Source organism: Taudactylus pleione, unplaced genomic scaffold, assembly GCF_031769625.1.
Source record: "Taudactylus pleione unplaced genomic scaffold, aTauple2 ptg000145l, whole genome shotgun sequence".
Lineage (NCBI taxonomy): Eukaryota > Metazoa > Chordata > Amphibia > Anura > Myobatrachidae > Taudactylus > Taudactylus pleione.
Window position 1 is genome coordinate 4,124,927 of NW_028284547.1, and position 22,437 is coordinate 4,147,363.

Sequence of the window (22,437 nt, forward strand, 5' to 3'; positions counted from 1 at the left end):
GCATGCTCAGTGCATAACATCGACCCACTTGCGAGCGGACAGCCGCTCGCGAGTGGGTCTGAATCAGGCCCATTGTTCTCTGATAAAGCCAAGTACAGACATAATTTCTTCTTACACCTCTGGAGGATTCACAAAATCTATTCTCATTTTTTGGATAGAAAAAACATTCAACAACTAATTTGTTTCTCATCTAATACATGATGAGTCTCACAGGAGAGAAACCGCATCTGTGCTCTGAGTGTGACAAAAGCTTTATGTATGAATCAGAGCTTCTCATACACCAGAGGAGTCACACAGGGGAGAAACCATTTACATGTTCTGAATGTAGCAAATGTTTTTCCCACCAGTCACATCTTGTTCTACATCAGAGGAGTCACACAGGGGAAAACCTCAATAAATGCTCTGAATGTAGCAAATGTTTTACCCGTAAGTCACAACTTGTCAGTCATCAGAGGAGTCACACAGAAGAGAAACCTTTTAAATGTTCTGAATGTAGCAAATGTTTTTCCTGTGGAGTCTAATCTTGTTATACATCAGAGTAGTCACATGTTCTGAATGCAAAACACGTATAAATCACATGAGTCACTCTGAGGGCCTGAATGTATCATGTGTTTCAGAAGTAATTTAACTTGTGTCATCATAATATGCATTCAAGGGAGACAATTTTTATTTTCTGAATGTGACAAGTGGTTTATATAAATCAGTCTTGATAAAGATAGAAGAGGTCTGATGTGTGGACTTGGGAGCACTTTTCCCCTGGGACGGTCTCTCTGTTAGGAACTAGAGCTGCAGGATAAGAACAGACAATGGTGATGGTGCAGCCATTACTGAGCTGTGTAATATATAGATGCTCTGCTCATGCAGGTGCTGGGACTAGTAGAAGAAAGAGATTTCTATCCAGCAGAGAGTCCCAGCAGCTCCTCAGTACTGGGATTCCTTCTATTACACCTGTATCCCATAGTAACCAATCAGTATAACTTGTTTTAGCTTTCACATACTAGACAGCTAATAGCTGATATCTGGTTGCTAATCGTTATAACATATCCTTAATTTTCACCCCATGCTATAAATAAGTCCCAAGGTGAGCACACTGTGTACCAGACTAATAATATGTAGAACCTTCATAATAAATTATTGTAAACTAGTATGACAGTAAAAGGATTTATGATATAAACTATGACACAGTGATGTAACCCAGATATATCTATCCTGCATGTAGACTACAGAACTGTGATCAAATAATATCTGTAATAACCATTTATGTTACTAGCAGCTGTCCCTATAACACTTGTTCAATACAAACTGATCTGGATAAATATGATTCTGTTTTTGATTGTAGAACTAAAATATCTCATTAATATAAAATAATTTAATACATTCTACATATTAGAAGAAAGAACCGGGAGAGACACTTGTGTGACCATATAATGGTGGTAATCTGGCAAACAATAATAAATAACCTCAAATAATCATTTATCACTAATAACATTTAGCAAATGGATACTTTATGTCTCTTTATAGCATGTTGTCGGGGATTGCTCAGTTGCAGGTAAGATACTTAGGCCCATATTCAAATAGATTCGCCCTGCAATACTTTTTCGCCTACTGGACTTTTCGCCTACTTCGCCTGCTTTGCAAGTGGAAAAGTATCGCGCGCATCCCTGCGTATCCAATTTGAAAGTAGGCGAAAACAGGAACCGGCGAAACTGAAACAAGCGGAAAGTGCTGTCAGATTTGGGGAAATCAGCCTGAGACCCCCTAAAAGATGTTCTGATATGGGGGTTCACCACGATACCCCCCGATTTGGCTTGCTGAAGGTATTTGGTGTTTATAAACGGGCTCAATAGCTGCTAAATAGCGTTTTTCTATAGGTGGTGCAGAATAGTATTCAGGAGGGTTTTTTTGCAGAAAATAACTTATCCCAGCAAATTTGGGGTACTTGAAAATGGGGGCCAGCATATTTTAAAGTTGCTAAAGTAAAGTTTAAAAAAATCATGAAAAATCTACCTTCCGCAAGCACCTGCAATGAAAAAAAACACCTGGGGCATACTTGGGGACCCCCCTCATAGTCTAGTTCACTAGTTTTTTACTTTGTCCCCCAACTTTTTTTTCTTCACCCCAAAATGGAAAGTGTTTTTTTGGGGTGTTCTTAAGTCTTTTTCAAATTTTTTTTTACGAAGTTTACCTTTTGGAGACTGTCTGAAGGCTGCACGGGGGTTTCCACAACATTGCTCCCCAAAACCCCAATTCTGCACTTTTTTCCGCCTGCTATTCATAGGCGAAACTTTTTCGCCTATTACATTGCCTAGGTGGAAAGTCTTTTTAAATTGAATATGCGATACTTTTTCGCCTGGCTTTTCGCTCCAAATTGAATACGGGCCATAATATTCCCTGCTCACCGGTGTCTTCCCTTGTCTCCTAAAATATACAGTATGGTTTAGCGCAACCCTCGTGAGGATACAGGAAAAGGACCTACTAGTTCCTACAGTTACAGAGGTACCTTAATACCACAGATGATTTTTCAATAAAGTAAAAAAGTCCCAATGTTCATTTCCTGCCTAATAAAGTAATATTTCCGAAAATCCAGCACAATATCCTTCACATTTCCCTTACTACACAATCTGTTTCTTCTGTTCCCTTGCGTAGTGGGTTCTCACCCAAATATACACATAAATGGGAAAACAAAAGATTCTCTAACAGTGAAACACGGTTTATTTTGGAAATGTGGATAAACACATAAAAATCCACCCAAAGGTAAGGCAGCGTACCAGATCACCTGGTGTATAATGTACACCAAATAAAGCACGAGACAGGTACCAGGTACCTCCCGGGTACAGAAGTCCACCATAGATGCCCGTGTCTGGAATGGCTGTCCTCCTCTGTCTCACCACCAACACATTATCTCTCTAAATGATCCTTCCTCAGGGGACTGCTGTGAACTGATATTCACAGAAACCGGCTAATATACTCCTCCTATACACACAGGGTTACACCACCTTGCTCTAGCACACCCAGGGTTAAACTGCACTGCTCCAGCACACACATAGGATAACACTGTACTGCTCTAGCACACAGGGTTAAACTGCACTGCACCAGCACACACACAGGCTTACACCGCACTCCTCCAGGACACACAGAGGATAACACCATACGGTTCCAGCACACACACAGGGTTACGCCGCACTCCTCCAGGACACACAGAGGATAACACCGCACTGCTCCAGCACACACACAGGGTTACGCCGCACTCCTCCAGGACACACAGAGGATAACACCATACTGTTCCAGCACACACACAGGGTAACACTGAAGTGTTTCAGCCCACACACAAAGTTACACTGCATTGCTCCAGCCCATACAGGGCTACACCGCAATCAGGGTCGGCGCTAGGCTTTGCTGCGACCAGCGCCGTACTGTGTTGCTGCCCCTTCCCTCCTCCACTACCTCCCCCAGAAGTTACATAGTAAGAATAGTGCCTGGAGGGACGGTGGGCATTTCCTGCGCCCTCCGGATACAGTGGCACTCCGGGCGATGAACCGGCCTGCCCGTGCCTAGAGCCGCTACTGACCGCACTGCTCCAGCACACACACACACACACAGGGTAACATCATACTGTTCCAGCACACAAACAAGTTTACACAGCACTGCTCCAGCACACACACAGGGTTACACTGCACTGCTCCAGTACACACAGGGTTACACTGCACTGCTCCAGCACACACAGGGTAACATCATAGTATTCTAGCACACACACAGGGTTCTTCCAGAGTAGGAGAGTGCCCCGAACTGAATAGGGGCCGATCAGGATGGTAGGAGGGGTAATTAGCTTCTCCCCTATAACATATCAACTCACCTGCAGCACAAGGTTGGGTATGATATGCCGCTGGATTCCTGGTGGATGAAATAATGCCGCTGGAAGCCCAGCGTTGAAGTACCCTGACTGGGGCTGGTAAGTATCGTAACTCTCCTCCTCTCCCCCCAAACCCTCCCTTGGTGGTGCCTAACTCTAACCTCCCCCCGGTGGTGCCTTACCCCCCATCCCCTACCCACAGCATAACCCTAACCCTTCGGGGGGTGCCTAACCCACCCGGGAAGGTTCCTAAACCTAACCCACCCATCTCCGGGATAAGCTGATACTAACCCGCAGCCTTAGTTTCAGGATGCCGGTGGTCGGTTTGCCGGACGTCGGTATCCTGATGTGTTCAGGATAGCGGCGTCGGCATTATGCCGGATGTCAACATTCCATCCAGTGTCAGTATATCGACGTCAGGGACCCATCTGCCGACATCTTCAGCAGCCTCCTTGGACCTTCCACAGCACAGCACAGAGCACAGCATAGCACACAGAACACAGCACTGCACACAGCACAACACAGCACATAGCACAGCACACACAGCACAGAGCACAGCACACAGCCAGACCGGGCAAGAGCCGCGGCGGGCCCGGGTAACAGGGGGCGTTCAGTCATAGAGGAATCTGGTCGTTAATTTGCAATACAATCACCTCCTTTGAACCAGCCCATTTGGATGCATTAAAGCCAGACTGGATGCATAAACTTGGAGAACAAGTAGATAGATACATACAGACATGAATTAGTGACATATAAATGAGACTTATTGGCCACAGTACAATGAGATTATTAAGAATGCAAAGTTTATTCTTGGGTTTATTCAACAGCGAATTGACCCGTAATAAAAACAGGGATAAATGGAGACAGCGTAGACCTTTATATACAGACACCTCTAGTGGTGGCTACACCTCGCATAGTGAATCAGTGGGTACAAATGTCACACATTAACAAAAGCCCCCTTTAGGGGTAAAAATCTATGCACAGTGGGGGGCAAACAAGGATGCAGGACCTGCAGGGGAGGCCAGTGCAAAAGCATCTACAGAAAAGACGCAAAGATGTAGCAAGAAAATATAGTGTTTAACTTAACCAGCAGATAACTAACGGATACTGAATTAGGACTCCTAAATTAGAGACTATCATTTATACTTTCTGGAAAATTCAATTACTTCCAATGGACCATTGATCTACATCGATTTTGTAGACAATTGCGTATGAAAGAACACTATAATAAACTACCACCTACAGTAGTCAATACTTTGGATCAAATACAGCCAGTAGTGAAAACCAAATCCCTGCTTGATCCGGTGTCTTCTTACCCATTTATGAAAAACTTTTCCAGAATGCTCAATTATCATGTTACGAGTCACATTAAAAGTAATGCAAATATCAGTTATAATTTAACCAAGGAGGAACAACAGGCCGTGGTCAAACTGAAGTCATATCAGGATATTATATTCCACCCTGCCAATAAGGGGGGCAGAATTGTAATCCTGAATTTATCGTACTATAGGGATGAAATGTATTCCCAGTTAAGTGATGCAGAGGTTTATAAACAACTATCAGTGGATCCAACTAGTGTTGTTAAAAAAAGAACTAGAAGATACCTTAAGTGAATGTTGTAGATAATCAGTTTATTACCAGCACTACACTTAAAGTTCTTTTACCATAATGGCAGGTGGCACCTATAACGTACAGTTTCCTAAGATCCACAAACATTCTGTGCAGCCACCAGGACGTCCCCTCATCAGTACCAGAAACTCCTTATATTACACTATTTCCCAGTACTTGGATTCATTCCTTCAAAAGGCTATACAACATCAGAGCACATATTTGAAGGACACTACCACCTTTGTACAGTGATGTGCGGTCAGGTGAGGCAGGTTAGCAGAGCCTTTCCTGTCATACTTGGGTATATTTTTTTCTTATCATTTTATAGTCAAAACTTTGAAGAAAATATTATAAATATCTTCTTTGTATTATTCTAATCATTTTATAGTCAAAACTCTGGAGTAAAAAGTCTATGGCAGGCAGGGGCGCCGAGGGGGGGGGGAAGCGGGTACAATTTACCCGGGCCCGGGCTTCCAGAGGGGCCCGGGTCCGGCGCTGCTCCCCCCCCTTCCTCCCTCCCTCCATCCTTCCCTCGCAGCAGCCCAGCACGTGGGAGATTGCTCTCGGCTGCTAAGCAGCAGCCACAGCAGTCTCCTTTGCCTGAGGGGGGGAGTGCTCACACTGATTGCGCCCCCCACTGGCTTTGTGCCGGGCTGAGGGGCTCACAGCGCCCCCTCCCCCTGCAAAATTGTTTTTTTGTGTTTCTTTTTTTCAAGAGACGTGGCTACGCCTCCCGCGAATAGGCCTTGCCTCCTCTTTACCGGGGCCCGGCGGCACTCTCTACGCCCCTGATGGCAGGTGAGGCACTGCCTCCCCTGTCAATATTTTCCGCACATCCCTGATCAAAAAGCACCAAGTGTCCAGCACTATATACTGCTGCACCTTTCTGTAATGCCCACATGCACCCTCGGGTTCATCTGCGTGTGTGTAAGTCTGGCTCTGATATTAGCCAGAGCCTCCCGAGCCATTTACATTACAGCACCTCACTGCCTTTATAAATAAGCTGACTTCATTATCACCATTACCAGAACATTTACTTTGCAATCTAGGCTTTAGTAGCCTGTACACCAGCATCCCCATGACATGGTATAGGAGGCTCTACGCAGGTTTCTTATGGGCAATCCACTGTACAATGGGCCGGATTTGCCATTCTTCATTAAATTATTGACACTCTCAAGAAACGATTTCATGTTTGATTCTCATTGGTATCTACAACTTTGCGGTTATGCGATGGGGTGATGTGTGGCCCTGTCATTTGCAAACATTTTTATATTTGACATTGAAAATATTTTATTCTTTCTAAATCCAGCTATAGGGGGATATCTTTTTCCTAACATGCTACATTGATGACCTATTTGTAATCTGGCGTGGCTCCGAACAGGATTTTAGGACAGTACTTCGAGAAATACAAGTATCCCAACAGGATTGTACATTGCATACTGATTTATATAAAAAGCCTACATTGCATACTGATTGCATACTGATTGTACATTGCATACTGATTTATATAAAAAGCCTACATTGCATACTGATTGCATACTGATTGTACATTGCATACTGATTTATATAAAAAGCCTACAGACCAAAACACGGTCTTACATGCCAGAAGTCAACATCCACATGCAACTTTTCGGGGCTTACCCCACTCCCAGTTCCTTAGAGCACATAGGATCTCGGACAATATTGCATTACTACTAAGAGGATTGATGAGCTGATCCTGCAATTCATGAGTAGAGGTTTTGATTATCAAGAATGAATTAACACTTAACACAAAGTTTCTAGAGATCAGATTTTGTCAACATCTAATAAAGATAAATCTCAAAGAAACAGAACGGCCTTTGTGTAACAATACCTCCCCTCCAGTGATCATCATATGCAGCAGGCAGAAGAACTGTGGGCAATTATTACCACAGACTCGGATTTCAAACCATTACAAAGCACAACCCTCATGGCTAGTTACACTAGGCTCAGGAATCTCAGAGATCTGCTTGTTCTGAATGACATCTCGATAATGAATATATCTCTTTCTCGTACCTTCATGCAAAGGAATCCTGGAGGTTACACTTGCACAGGGTGCATGACTTGCCGATATATGGAAAGTGGAATCTACTTATTACATCCACATTCAGGCAAACAGATACCTATTCAGCACGTAGTAACCTGCACTAGTTCCCATGTGATCTACTGCGTACGCTGTCCTTGTGGTCTCCTCTATGTGGGGGGGACCACAAGGCAGTTTAAAGAAAGAATGGCATTACATATGTCATCCATCGGCTGGCCTTGGAAAGCAAAGAACAAGTCTGTTGCCAGATATTTCAAATCCTGTAAACACCCTCTGGCGACTATTCGCTACAAAGTCCTGAATTATGTGCCTAAGGACATCAGAGGGAGGAATAGGGCCAATCACTTCTTACAATTAGAGGCATGTTGGATACACAAATTTAATAAGAATACTCCGTAGCTATGTGAGATAATATATTGTGTATCCAGATAATAATTTTCCCTTATATCGCTGTTGGGGTGTGTCTGGCATGCCCTTATTTATATGTACAGTATATAATAGGTCTCTATGACTTTTGACATTTTTATGTGTTTTTTGGTATGCATTATTAGACCCATGTAAGTCTCTTTAACATTGGACCGGTATTGATTCCTTTAAATAATTTTGCTGTATTTGTACTGGGTTGTATTCTAGTTCTATCTCTTATCGCCATCTTGTGGCGCTTTGGCAGATTGCACTTGGTGTTCCTTTACTTTCTATATTTTCTTATAGGCCACGGCAGGGACTCCTGGGTAGCACCAGGGAGAGTGCGTTGCCCTGGCAGTGATGTCACCGGGACCCCAGTAGGTGGAAGATGGGGGAGGTGGCTCTCTAACCACCGGTGATTCTCTATCAGTATAAAGCTAAGCTCTGTTAGATATACTCTTGTCCTTACAAAATTTTTGTCATAAAAATGAAACGTTGACTGCAGAAGGATATTTCCTGTGATAAGGTGATTGCCACCTGTCTATACCTCCTTACTAAGTCCTGTGAGTGCCACATATTTTGCACCATATCTAATTTGTTTTGGCGGCACTTTGACAAGATGCATGGATTGAAGAATAAGTGCCGACATTTGCATTTTGTAATATATATATATATACTGCTCTGATATATCATCAAAATCATCTAATGTGTACCCACTATGCATGCTCCCGCAGGGTCGTAAGTCGCTTCGTCAGGTTGGCCCTACATGCAGCTCAATCTGACAATGTGACTGATGACCCCATGCAGTGGGATGCGGCAGGGGCCAACATATCAGGCGGTCACCAGATCATCTAATGTGTACCGGCCGCCCCGATTTGTCGGCCCGTCAGCAGGGGTGTCATCACTCACATCGCTGGGTACATACATCATTTAGTGTGTAGTAAGGGGGATGGGCTTGGACTGCACACCCTAATTTTAAACATAATAGGAGGTGCTGCCATGCTGAGACTTGTAGTACAATGCAGGGGACATAGAATGCAGGCGCACACTCTAGGTGCTAAGAACAATGATAGACAAAATAATCCTCATAAACTCTACAATTAACATGGAGTATAAGTGAGGTTCTTAGTACATGTTTGGCCAAAAATGTTTGCCCATCCACCGTGTCAAGGTGAACCCCATAAGATGGGTCCCTAACATCCCTAATACTAACACATTATATTACATTTATTCAGTACTTATCTGTAATAGTGCTCATTCTATAATTTAGGGGTCTATTTACTAAACAGTGTTAGGAGACGGAGTGAAAAGTGATAAGAAAGTGATAAGGTGCCAGCCAATCAGCTCCCAACTGTAATTTTTCAAACAGAGCCTGTGAGATGACTGTTGGGAGCTGATTGGCTGGCACCTTATCACTTTCTAATCACTTTTCACTCTGTCTCCTAACACTGCTTAGTAAATAGACCCCATAGATACAAATGCAGGAGCCTGGGCTGGTGATAAAAACACCTAAGGGCAGATGGGTGGGGTGCAAATTCCAAATAGAAGGAGCAGGGACATCTTTAGAGAGGAGAGGGCCATGTGCATTCCCCATCCAGGGCCCCCTCCTCTCTTCCCGGTGGTCGGCAGCCAACTAATGTGGCTGACCGGCCATCGGAGCATTAGTAGACTCTGGGCATTAGAGTGTGCCCAGAGTCTACTGCATATGCACAAAATGCTGGAAAAATGGCCACAGTGGCCATTTTTCCAGCTTTTTGTACAGCTCTGACACCGGCGCGGGACCTTGGAGAGGTAAATTTTAAATAATATGGGTGCAGGGTGTGCGGTGCGGCCCCCTGCACCACGGGGCCCATAGGTACGCCCCTGAGAAGGAGTCTCACCCTTCAAATGTACAAAATATACACAAATATAGTAGTAATGGGGGGCATGGACTGCACACCCTAATCTTAAACATAATAGGAGGTGCTGCCATGCTGAAACTTGTAATACCCAGCTTTAGGGGCATTACTGTGTGGCATAATGTATAAGGGGCACTACTACTGCTTGGCAAGATGTGTATAAGGGGTACTACTGTGTGGCATAACCTGAATGGGTTCTGTGTGGGATAACCTGAATGGGTTCTATGTGGCATAACATGAATGGGCTCTGTGTGGGGGCAAATGTATGTGTTTTTTACCTCTGTGGGGCCCTTTTAAGATCTTGCTATGTGGCCCCTAAAGTTCTAGTTACGCCATTGCATGCAAACACAGAGGGCTGACTACTATATATGGACTAAAGGTGCCCACACACTAAATACTCGCAAATTATGTGGTCGTTAACGATTACTCTTGAACTCCCCGGCAGCACCCTGGAAGTACTGGACAAACGGTATTGTGCATAAAGTGTTCATTTTGACAAATTACCTAGCATGCATTCTTAACAATTTCCAGTGCAGGCTGACAGATCTTACCTGCAGTAGGTAAGATCTGAAGATATGATTAACGACCCGCAGGACCACGTATCGGGATCGTGGAGACTAAACGATTTACACAAATTTGAATGATTTATTGTTAAGATGCATCGAAATAATGCAAATTATTAAGATAATCGTCTAGTGCGTGGGCACCTTAACTCTGGACTTAATATGAACTTGCATGTGTCATAACGTTTGCTCAACCTGTGAGATTAAAAGGATACATTTGTAGCTATTTCACAGGTTTTTTTAGTAGACTGCCAATTTCCACTGGAACCAGCCCCGGAACCTGTGTGATGTAAGAGTCTCCCCATTTTTAAAGATCATGGAGTAAATTTACTAAGATTCGTGTTGGTCGGAGATTGCAATCTCGGATGAAAATATCACTTTTTTGCTAATCGTGAATTTACTATTATTAAAATCGGGTGATTTTATTCATATTTTGGGGGTGAAATCGAGCGTGTTAATACTGTAAATTGTGCCATTTTTTTAAATAGAAATTAATACACCATCGACTCAAATTGGAAGTACTTTTCATTCAATTTAGCATAATTTGGGAATTTACCATTATTCGTTTTATTGTATTCAGCCATTTTTGCAGCCAAATTAGGGACTAAATAGAAGTTGCATATGCACCACCTCCTGAGCTGAGAGTTTCCATCAAACATACACAGATCAGTGTGACTTGTATATGTTCAATATTGGAAACAGTGTTTTAAGGGTTAATTTTTAAAAAAATGATGTGGCCCCCCCCCCAAAGCATAACCAGCTCCGGGTTGCTCAGCTAGTCCTTGTACCTAAAATTATGGGATTCCCACATAATTTAGTAAGCAGAACTTGGCTCCAGGGCCTGTCCTGGTTTTAAGTATAGGGGAAAAAATGCGTAGGGGTCCCCCTGTAATTAAAACCAGCATTGGACCCAAATCTCCTGGGGTGTAATGCCACAACCAGGAGACCCTATTACTGGGTCTCCATGGCCAAAGCATACGCACCCCAAGCTAGTCAGCCCAAACCAGGGATCTCAGGGGAGGTGGGGACCCCCACCCCAAGAAAGAGTGTCCACTCTCCCGAAACCCCAGGCTTAGACTGAAGCCTGGGGCTCTTCTCCTCACCCCTGGGCTGTGGGTATGGGGGTAATAATGTTGGAAATAGTTCAAAACTATTGTATTTTACAGTGGACCTACAGGTGCCAGCATGCTTGCCCTTTGTCTCTTGTGGTTCTACAAGTGCCAGCAGGTGGCCGACACCCGTACCCTTACTGTAAAATAAATAGATAAAATACCACAGTACACACACACCATCTAAAGTACAACTTTATTACATTTACCTACCTCACTCACACATACTTACTTGCTACCTGATGGTCACGTCACCTGGGAGTAACTGGAAAAAAGATCTCATACTCACCTCTATCCTGGCACCAGTCTCTGTAGCATCCCTGGTAAGTCCCAAGCACAGCAGACTGTAGCCGCCTATGTGTTATCACGTAGATGGCTACCCAGATTCAGACAGGACACCCCACATGTTAACGGCATGGAAGAAAAATTATTTCTTCACAATATAGAAATAAATATATATGAAACACGATCACAATATTGGATTACCTCCATTCATTTGCTATTAAGATATTTTTTCATACTATAAACACATTTAACACAGATTCATTTAAGTTACTCATTTTTATTTTTTATGGAATACTTTTTGTAATAAAACTGTAAGAAACATACAACAACAATTATAATTACATTAATAAAAAAAGAGAATAAACTATTGTTATAATATTATTTAAAAAAATACAATATTATTTTTACATAAAAGCACTATCATTTTTTAGGATTATATTCTATGTCTTTAATTATGATGGAGGTGGATGAGGACACACCCCTGACAACACATCAAATGCCTGATTATACAAGATGAGACTATAGACAACATGAATATATAAATTTGTATAATTTATGAATATAATTAATTAAATATCAGATATAAGTGATGCTCTATAATTTTTGTTTAGATAAAATACACCAGCTAGAAGGATGGAATTGGATTATATGGTTTATAGGGAGAACATTGAGACTATATCAGAGTAGGCTATTATATTTATATTATTTATATATTTAGGCAAATAATATATTTAGGCAAACATGTAATAAACCACGCTATATTAATAAGAAAGCAGAGAATTTGAAAAACCTTCTAGTAAGGAGTGCTCTACCCATAAAAGAGAAAACTTCCTTAATTATTTCTAATTGTTTTTATCGATGTGGAACTTGCAGTATGTGTAAATCTGCAAAACTGAGAATAAGGTCTCTCAATATAAATCCAATGTGACCACTCATACGTATGAAATAAGTGAGTTTATTACATGTGCTAGTAAAAATGTGGTATATCTTTTAGAATGCATCTGCGGTGTCCAATATGTGGCAAGGACTAGTAGAATGTTAAAAGTAAGACTAGCTGAACATGTAAGAAATGTTAAGAAGGGGTACGACAAACATAATGTTTCATTGCATTTTAAAGAACAACATTCTTGCAATATTAAGGATCTTAAAAGTTTTTGTGGGATAAAATTATGTAAAAAACACTGGAGATTAAGTAATATAGAAACAGCCTTAGCTAAGTTAGAAATGCAAACTATGGGCCTGATTCAGAGCCGGACGCTATTTGCGCTCGCTTGTTCAGAAAAAGGGGCTGGCTATTTAAATTGAGCGCTCGCTCTTTGCGGTCTGTTGACGTCTCTATGTCTGAGCGAGCGAACGAAACATGCGCTCGGTATTTTGTAAAGACGCCCCCTGGCCGTTTGCATCATACGTCGTCTCCGCTATTTATTAGATTAATCGAGTACATCGAAAGGCGTCTGAACTGCTCTCTGTGCTTGTGGTAGGTTTTACTTCCCGCAATCATACGAGCAGTTCAGGCTAAAAGACAACCAAGTGACGTGGTAGATGACGCTCCTTTACTAATTATGCACTCCCATGAAACGCTCGTTTTGACCGTTTGGCACGCCTGCGTTCGGATCTCCACTCCCCGTTTTCAAGCACCTTCCCCTGTTACCACCCACAAACGCCTCATTCTGTCACTCAAATTAGCAGGCCCTCGCTGTTTTGCGAGCGCACGATTTCCGACCGCAATGACTGGTTGGCGCATGCGCATTACGACCCATACGCATGCGCAGATGTGCGAACATCGCTCGGAGCGAACGAGCGGCCCCTTACGAGCGGCTCTGAATCAGGCCCTATATTCGAATTAAAAACACTTACTCCCAGTGGTCTAAATGTAGATTTTGAGACCAATGGTTTTTATAGGATTGATTGAATGTTCCCATTATTTTTACATGATTATACTAATGGTTCCTTTTTCTCTCTCTTCTCTCGTTTTCCTTCCTATTGTATTGATGAGGTTTTATATTATATGATAATTGCATTTTATCACATATGTATTGTATTTATTATATTTTAATATATTTAAGCGTGTTTTCTAATGCATCTTGTTAGCCAGATATATGCTTTTATAATTTTCTTGTTAAATTAAATGTCATTCTATACTTGGACAAATATATTATATGTATTTTGTTAGTTAGACATACGTCTTTTTAAATCAACTTGTTTCAATGGATGAACTTGAGGTCAGATTATTGGTTAATTATTGCCATGTGACCAGGTGTATGTGAATTTAAGCACGGAGGGATCACAGTGTGGCTATTCTTGACAAAGGAGACAGGGAGTCTCCAAAACGCGTAGAAGCCACATTACCTTTGGGAGAGGAGTGCCGACTGAAGGAAGTGTACCCGCCTACCGTATATACCACCTACCGCAGTCTGCAGCGCGGAAGGACTGGGATCAGCTTTTCTTTTCATTAGCTGGCAGACGGTATCTCCTTTTCCCCTAAGACTGCCATTGGCTTAGTCCATGTCTGGATTGTCTATTCCTGTTTGTTTATACACATTTTTTTGTGTGTTTTACCGAGTGTTGCTGTCATGAATAAATTATCTTTTTGAAGATTTTCCCTGTACTCCGGAGGTTTAAAGAAAACGTTATGTGCATGCGAGACTGCAATTTAATGTAAGTTCTTTCTCTCCATGAGGTCCAGATGTCTGTGATTGTCACATTTACCTGAGATACATTTTTAAAGATACCTCTTGTTGCATTCGGGACAGGACTTGAATGTAAGTTCAGACCCAATTGTCCGGAGTCATAGGACCAGACAGAACCGGATTTATTGTACATAGGATGATATAGGAAGATACCATATCCACTCATATATTTAGAGTCAGTGCTTAAAGACCTTTTCTTTATTTATGCTTTTATATTGTATTACAAACCTGCTCTTTAAAGTATAAGTTGTCTTGTCTTGAAGTGAGTGAAAGGAGTGTGATTGTATGTTTGCTAACTATGAGATGTATATGAAGGAACCAGATCAACCAAAGACTGCACTTCTCATTTGCAACTAAAGGCTTGTCCTGTCTTTTGTGAACTGTGACCCCTGGGTTGAGACATTCACTGATCTCCTTGCTCTCATAGTAGCTGTAAAAAGTGACACCTAGCGCCTAAACACGGAAAAAGTGTTTAGGAGTGCAGAGAAAGGTGCCCATTGATTCGGGATAGGGTCCTTCATGTTTCCTCGATGGTATCCCTAGGGATGCCTGGGGCTGAAGGTTTGTACATGTTATTCATCTGTGTAGCATGCCAGAAGGATTAGAACAGTGGGTCATAAGATGTGGGAGTGTTATAGTGACATTGGGAATACTGTATTGTCTTTTTAAGAACAGGGATAACAGGTCTCCAGAGTCAGATATATGAACCACATATGACTAAAGTTTAAGGGGTGTACTTGTGTAGTGATATTACAGAAAACCAGATCATTTATAAGTCCTGATCTAATAGCTGTAATAAAAAAGAGAATCCCTGTGGTATATACTTGCCTCATAGGATGTCAACATATTTGGCTACCAGGATTGATAAGGACTGGGCTGGACTAATAAATTAGCTCTGCAGTAATTTGTGCAGGGATAGTTCAGTAGTAGCCTGTCCAGTTATTAGGAGGTTGCCAGCTGATGGGTATTTGAAGCTGATAAGACAGGTATTGTTGTATGGTTACCCAGTACGCAGAATTAAGGAATAAATAGCAAGTGTTCTTTTGAATAAAATAAAGATTCCTCAGAGGGTTCAGGAAAATCTAGGAGCCGGTAACCCATAATGGGGGCTCAGGGCAGTATAGGCATGGTAAAAGAATTACCATGTGCTCCTGTGGATCTAGATGAATCCAGGGAGGGGAAAAGTGCACTTAAAGATATTCAAAAGATACTACAGAAAGCAGGGATGCCCAGTGTGGGTTCCCTAGATCCTGTAAGATGGGAAACCTTTGCAAAAGAAAATAAGGCTTGGATAGCATGTGAAAAAGTAGGCAAGCAAGTACAGGCTTGGTTAAAGGTAGCCAAAGAAATACATAAAGAACAGGAGGTAACACAAGACACTGAGTTTTTGGAAGATTGTGGTCCAAATACTGTGAGGCCTGTCCCAGTGATCCCTTTTGTAAATCAACAGGCATCACCAACAGCCCCTGATTTAAGCCCAAAGTACCCAAGTTTGGCTACATTTACCACACCAGTAAGGGATGGCAGAAAATGCCTAGTATGTGGTAAATATGTGTTAAAAGTCCAATCCAGGACTTGTACATGGCTCAAGATTCTCCTGCTCCTGATCCTGTTCCCACTGGACCTGCCCCCAGGAGATCCGAACATCTGAGACCTGGGCTGGGTTCCTCCCATGTCAGCTGATGAGCCCTTTCTCTATTTAAACTCACTGAACTTTTGCTGCCTCGCCGGCTATAGCATTTACTTCAGCGCTCGGCTCTGCTGCATGGTCAGCATTACTTACTTGCTACTAGTCCTCCGTGTCTCCTATGACTGCTCAGCCACTCCAGTACACACATCCTCTCAGCCATCCTTGTGCTGCCTCCGGCTCTCCTAGCCACAGCACCAGCTATTGTTTGCTGTCGGCTGACACTGAGGCTGTACTCAGCTTCCTGACCGGCTCCCCCAGCAACTCCTGCTGTGCTGCTATTCCAGCCTCCGTCTGAACCCGGTTCTATCATCGGCACTCAGCCGCCACAGTACAAGCAGTGCCTCCAGGACATCGGCTATAATCACAGCTCCTGCATCCTCGTGCTGTCATTGGCTCCTCAAACTGCAGCATCCATCGCTTTCCAGCACCATCAGCCGTACCATCGGTCTAGTGGCAGTCATCATCGACTTATTAGCTGCATAATCGGCCCATTGGCTGCAACATCGACCGACTGGTCATGGCATCTGCTCACCAGCTGCAACTTGGGCCTGTTTGCCTTCATAATTGGCTTATTAGCCACATCATCGGCCCATTGGCTGCAACATCGACCCACTGGTCACAACATCAGCTCACCAGCCGCAACTTAGGCCCGTTGGTCTTCATTATCGGCTTATTTGCTGCATCATCGGCCCATTGGCCGCAACATCAACCCACTGGTCACAACATCGACTCACCAGCCGCAACCTAGGCTCATTGGCCACATCATCGGCCCATTGGCCTCTTTCATTGGCTCATTAGCCACACCATTGGCACCATTGGCCACTTTCATTGGCTCATTGGCCATACCATCGGCATTAGGCACATTATCAGTTCTTAAAGACCGCAGCAATCAGATTCTCATCTCTCCCCGCATCATTTGTTCCACCACTGGCCTTCTTAGGAACTCCAGTTCTGACATCTACTTTCTGTCTATCTGGACTCTAACGGCTACCTTAAAGGTATAGCTAGAGACTGTAATGATGGGTACCTAATGCTAACACTAATTGCCCATTTTGTGGGAATTAAGTGCCCTGGCCAGGAAAACCCTGTGATCAACAAGGCTTACCAGATCATCTAATTATCCATCACCTCCACACTTATCACCAGTTACACCACCAGCTCCTCCACTGCATTATGCAGGAGGAAATTTCAGCCCTATTCCCATACAAGGGTGGTCAGGCACCTTAATGCCTTGGATGTTTAATAAAAACAGACACAGGACATGGGTGTGCAAGAAGCAAGCCACCGGCAATAATGATGAACCTTGTGACTGTGAACACTGTGGGGGTGAACAGATGTACTTTCAGAAAGGGACAGGTCCACCCCCATACCAAAACACATCTGTAGAGGCTTATCCTGTAACTACAAAAGAAGTGTTTGAACCAAATCCCCAGAATGCAGCAGTTATGATAAGAGTGAAAACCCAAAATCAGTATCGACCCTGGACAACAGGAGATATGAATGATATTGTAAATAAAGCCCCAGACACCAGAAAGAATCCAATGGTGCTCCATAGATATGTGGAGAGATTAGTAGCTATTTGGGGAGCTACTTGGGCAGATTTGGAGAAAATATATATGATGACAGTGGGAGCAGGCAGCCTGACAGAAATACTAGCTCTGCCAATAGGTGAAGCAGGAGTAGTGGCAGTCCCAGGTGCAGATAACAGAAAAACTCCTGAGTCAGGAACACTCTTTCTTACTAGGTTAAGGAGGTGGTATGAGCAGCAACAGCAGTGTATGCCTGCTGTGCCTGAAGGCAGGCAGAGAATGGGACAGTCAGTAAAGGATTATTATGATCAAACACACCAGTCACACTTAGACAGGGGATTCCAAGATAATAATCCTACCCATGAGTGGTAACTTAGAACTGCTTTCTTGGGAGGCTTACTTGAAAATTTGAGGGTGGAACTATATCAAAAGAGACCAGAAGCAGGAACTATGACACTTCCAGCTGTACTGGATATATTAAGAGCTATAGAAGATCAGGAAGAAGAAAAAAAGAGGAAAGTAAGAGAGAGAGGTCAGGTTCCAAGAGTTACAGTTCATATGATGCTGGATGGTCCCTATAATGAACCTAGCCTAGACAGACCAGAGATAATAGGAGAGTATCACCAGACGAAGCAAAACAGAAAGGGTTATGTTTTTTCTGTCATAAAGCAGGTCACATGAAAAGGGATTGTCAGAAATGTAAGGAATGGGCAGAGAAAAGGGAGCAATTTGGAGTAAGGGTTCAAACAGCGCACAGCCCATAGGAAATAGGCTGTCCAGTGTCAGGTCCCCCACAATCCATTATTAATACATCAGGTCCCAAGGGAATAATACAATTGACACTACCTGGGGGGGAACAAATTGACTGTATAATAGACACTGGCGCATGCCGTACCATTTTAAGGGTAGAAGATGTTCCCAATAAATATGTAACAAATCAGACAGTTCCTGGAACAGGACTAACAGAAAAAACCATATCCTTACATGTTAGTAAGCCCATAAAAGTTGCAGTGGGGTTAGAAGAAATTAAAGTCCCTTTAGAATTCCTGACCTCCACATCCTGTCCAGTTAATATATTAGGAGCAGATATCCTTAATGACTTACAAGCTACCATTGAGTACACGGATGGTAATGTAATACTGAAAGGAAGTACAGGGCAGGATCTTCAATGTCAGCTAGCAGCAGCAATATATTTGCTGCAACACCAGACACAGATAGAAGTGATGATCCCTGACTGGCTTTTAGAAAAATTATGGTCTAAGGGTAAAACAGATGTGGGATTACTGGATGTACAACCGGTTATACCCACCTTAAAACCAGGTGTAGTGCTAGTAAAGATTAAACAATACCCACTGACTAGAGATCAGGAAAAGGCCATACAATAGCAGATTGCTGCATATCAGAAAACAGGGGTTATAAGAGAATGCTGGTCCCCATGGAGCATCCCTTTATTTCCAGTGAAAAAGAAGGTGGGGGCAGATGGTAAACAGGAATACCGGATGGTGCATGATCTAAGAGAAGTAAACAAATGGTTGGTGGTGGACGTACCTATAGTGCCTAATCCACACACCTTGTTAAACCAAATACCAGCAACAGCAACTCATTTCACAGTAATAGACTTGGCTAATGCATTTTTTTCTGTACCTGTTACATCAGAGTGTCAGCTTTATTTAGCTTTTATATGTATGGGCAAACAGTATTGCTGGGCTAGATTACCCCAAGGAGGGGCAACCTTTCCATCTGCATTTAGAGACTATGTCCATCATACTGCAATGGTGGAGACCACAGTTTGAGACCACCCAGTTGTTGCAGTATGTGGATGATATGTGCAGATATGGAGGGACAGGGTCAAAGTGAAACTATATCATTTCTTATTTTTCTGTGTGAACAAAATTGCAGAGTGTCAATCAAAAAATAGCAAACAGCTCAAGCACAATTTACCTTTTTAGGGCATTGTATTTCTCAAGGTACAAGACATTGGACACAAGATAGGATATCAGCTATACAGAAAGTGCCAGAGCCCACTACCACCAGGCAACTCAGAGCATTTCTAGGACTAATAAGGTATCGCAGGGAATGGATTGCCAACACATCCCTCATAATGCAGCCCCTCTATGATGCGTTGGCAGATACAAAAGACAAAACAGCAATATTAACATCAGAACAGAAGGAAGCTTTTATGAAGATAAAAACTGCAGTTACCCAAGCACCAGCACTAGGATTACCCAGATATGACAGACTTTTTATGTTATTCTGTCATGAAACACTAGGACATGCTCAAGGGGTATTAGTGCAGGAACATGGTGGTAAACAAAGGCCTCTGGCATATTATTAATTGCAGCTTGATAGTATAATCAAAGGAGCACCCTCTTGTATAAGAGCAGTAGCAGCTGCAGCTATGCTTAAAGACAAGGCAGCAGATTTAGTGCTGGACCACTCATTGATATTACAGGTTTTCCACTCAGTAACAGAAATACTTAACCAGGCCAGAACTAAGCATCTTTCTGCAGCCAGGTTAACCAAGTATGAGGTAGCCCTACTAAGCCCTACCAATGTGACCATTAAGAGGTGCACAGTGTTGAATCCTGCTTTATTGTTTCCAACGCAGGATTTAAAAGAGGGGAATAGTGAGGGAGGCATACATACACATATTGATAACATACCAGGTAATGGCAATAAGGAACACAACAGTGAGGATGATGTGGGGGATAATGTACTGCAAATACAGTCACACAAAAATACAAATCAAAATTTTTCTGACCATGATTGTCTTGAACTTATGAAAATGGAAATTAAGGAACTAGAAAAAGTGACAGATGTTCCCTTATCTAATCCAGACTGGGAATTGTTTGTAGATGGCTCTAGATATTATCATGAAGGGTATGCAGTCACCACCTTAGATGAGGTATTGATTCAGCAACCACTCCCACCTTCCTGCTCAGCACTGGAAGCAGAGTTGAGGGCACTCACTGAGGCATGTATAATGGCTGAAAATCAGACAGCAAACATTTACACTGACTCCAGGTATGCCTGGGGTGTGGCCCATAATTTCGGGCCTATTTGGAAGAGTAGGGATTTTATGGGCTCGGCTGGTAAAACCATGCAGCATGCTGAGCTCATTAGATCATTGTTTGCAGCCTTACAGCTTCCAAATAGAGTAGCCATTTTAAAGGTGCAAGCACATACCAAGGAGAAAACAGCTGAGGCCAAGGGGAATGCCAAAGCAGATGCTAACTAAGCAAGCTGCCCTGTTACCTATCCCAGCCCTCTATGGTATAGAAACAGACACAAAGAAAGACCCCTTGGTCATACAGGCTTTATACCAGTTTCAAGAACAAGCCACAGAAGGTGAAAAGAGAGGCTGGGAAAAAGAGGGAGCCACCTGTGTTAATATTCATTGGGCTAAAGCCACCAGGTGGTCCCTACCAAGGGCCTTATATCTCCTGATGAACCAGCTGGCCCACGGTCCAGTGCATAATTCAAAGGAGGCCATGGTAAATATGGTGCTCCAGCACTGGATAGCACCAGGCTTTAATGCAGCAGCTACAGTGTATGTAGCATCATGCCAGGTGTGTGGGAAACACAATCCAGGACAGACAGTAAAAGTACCACAGAGGCATACACCAAAGCCATTATACCCGTTTCAGAGACTGCAGATAGACTATATTCAGTTGCCTAGGGTGGGGACATATGAGTACGCCCTTGTTTGTACAGACCTCTTCTCTAATTGGCCAGAGGCTTGTCCAGTTGCTAAAGCCAAGGCAAAAACAACAGCCGAGAAATTAATAAGTGAAGTAATTTGCAGATATGGTATACCAGAAACTATCGAATCTGATAAAGGGTCACACTTTACAGGAGAAATTATGCAGCATATCATGAAGGATATGGGCATTGAACAAGCCTTTCACACACCTTATAGCCCTCAGGCCAGTGGGCATGTAGAGAGACTAAATGGTACCCTCAAACTAAAGATACAAAAGATGATGGCACAGACAGGCAAGACATGGGTGGACTGTCTGCCCATAGCTTCATATTCAGTAAGAACCACCCCCAGTAAGAAACATAAGTTGTCACCTTATGAAATATTATTCTTAGGACCTCCTAAGACAGGGTGTTATTAAACCCAACAGCTGCAGCACAATCATGCAAATTTAACAGACTATGTAGCTACTCTTTGTAATCAAGTGAATAACATCCATTCTTTAGTTTTCTCCTCCCTTTCAGACCCAGAAGCGGTACCTAGTGTACATTCATTGGAACCGGGTGATTGGGTATACACTAAGAGACATGTCAGAAAGTCTCTGGAGCACAGATTTGATGGTCCATATCAGGTTCTGTTGACTACACCAACTTCAGTGAAAATTGGAGGAAAGAGCACGTGGATACATGCCTCACATTGCAAAAAGTTGACGGTCAAGATTGAACCACCATCATGAATCCTTTTTGTGTGATAATGTTGGCTATACTTAGTCTAAGGGTATTGCACACACACCAGGGGACAACAGGAGGACAAATAGAGTACTCTAGGGTAGTCTATGGTAACCAGACTTACCAGTTGCACAGATTTAATGTAACCTGGTCAGGAGGTTCGATATATGGAAAAAGTTTGGGACAATATAATATAAGGCATTTCTACTGGGCACCAAGGGAGCATGATAATATTACTGTCATAAGTGAAATAAAAATTAAGTGTTGTACTGATAAGTTTACAGGCTATAAAGGATTTAAGAAATGTGGGCACAGGGTAT

At 42.8% G+C, this 22,437-nt stretch overlaps 1 protein-coding gene and 1 pseudogene across 2 annotated transcripts in view; one reads left to right on the forward strand and one right to left on the reverse strand.

Moving 5' to 3' along the window:
- Positions 1-22,437, forward strand: part of LOC148522636 (uncharacterized) — a 764,886-nt pseudogene that overhangs the window by 213,236 nt on the left and 529,213 nt on the right. Inside the window, exon 5 of the transcript XR_015878527.1 lies at positions 206-501. The product of XR_015878527.1 is annotated as an uncharacterized LOC148522636 (transcript). The remainder of the gene's footprint in view (positions 1-205; positions 502-22,437) is intronic.
- LOC148522637 (uncharacterized) overlaps positions 1-22,437 on the reverse strand; it is a 233,626-nt gene that overhangs the window by 110,040 nt on the left and 101,149 nt on the right. The gene's annotated exons all lie outside the window — the stretch shown is intronic.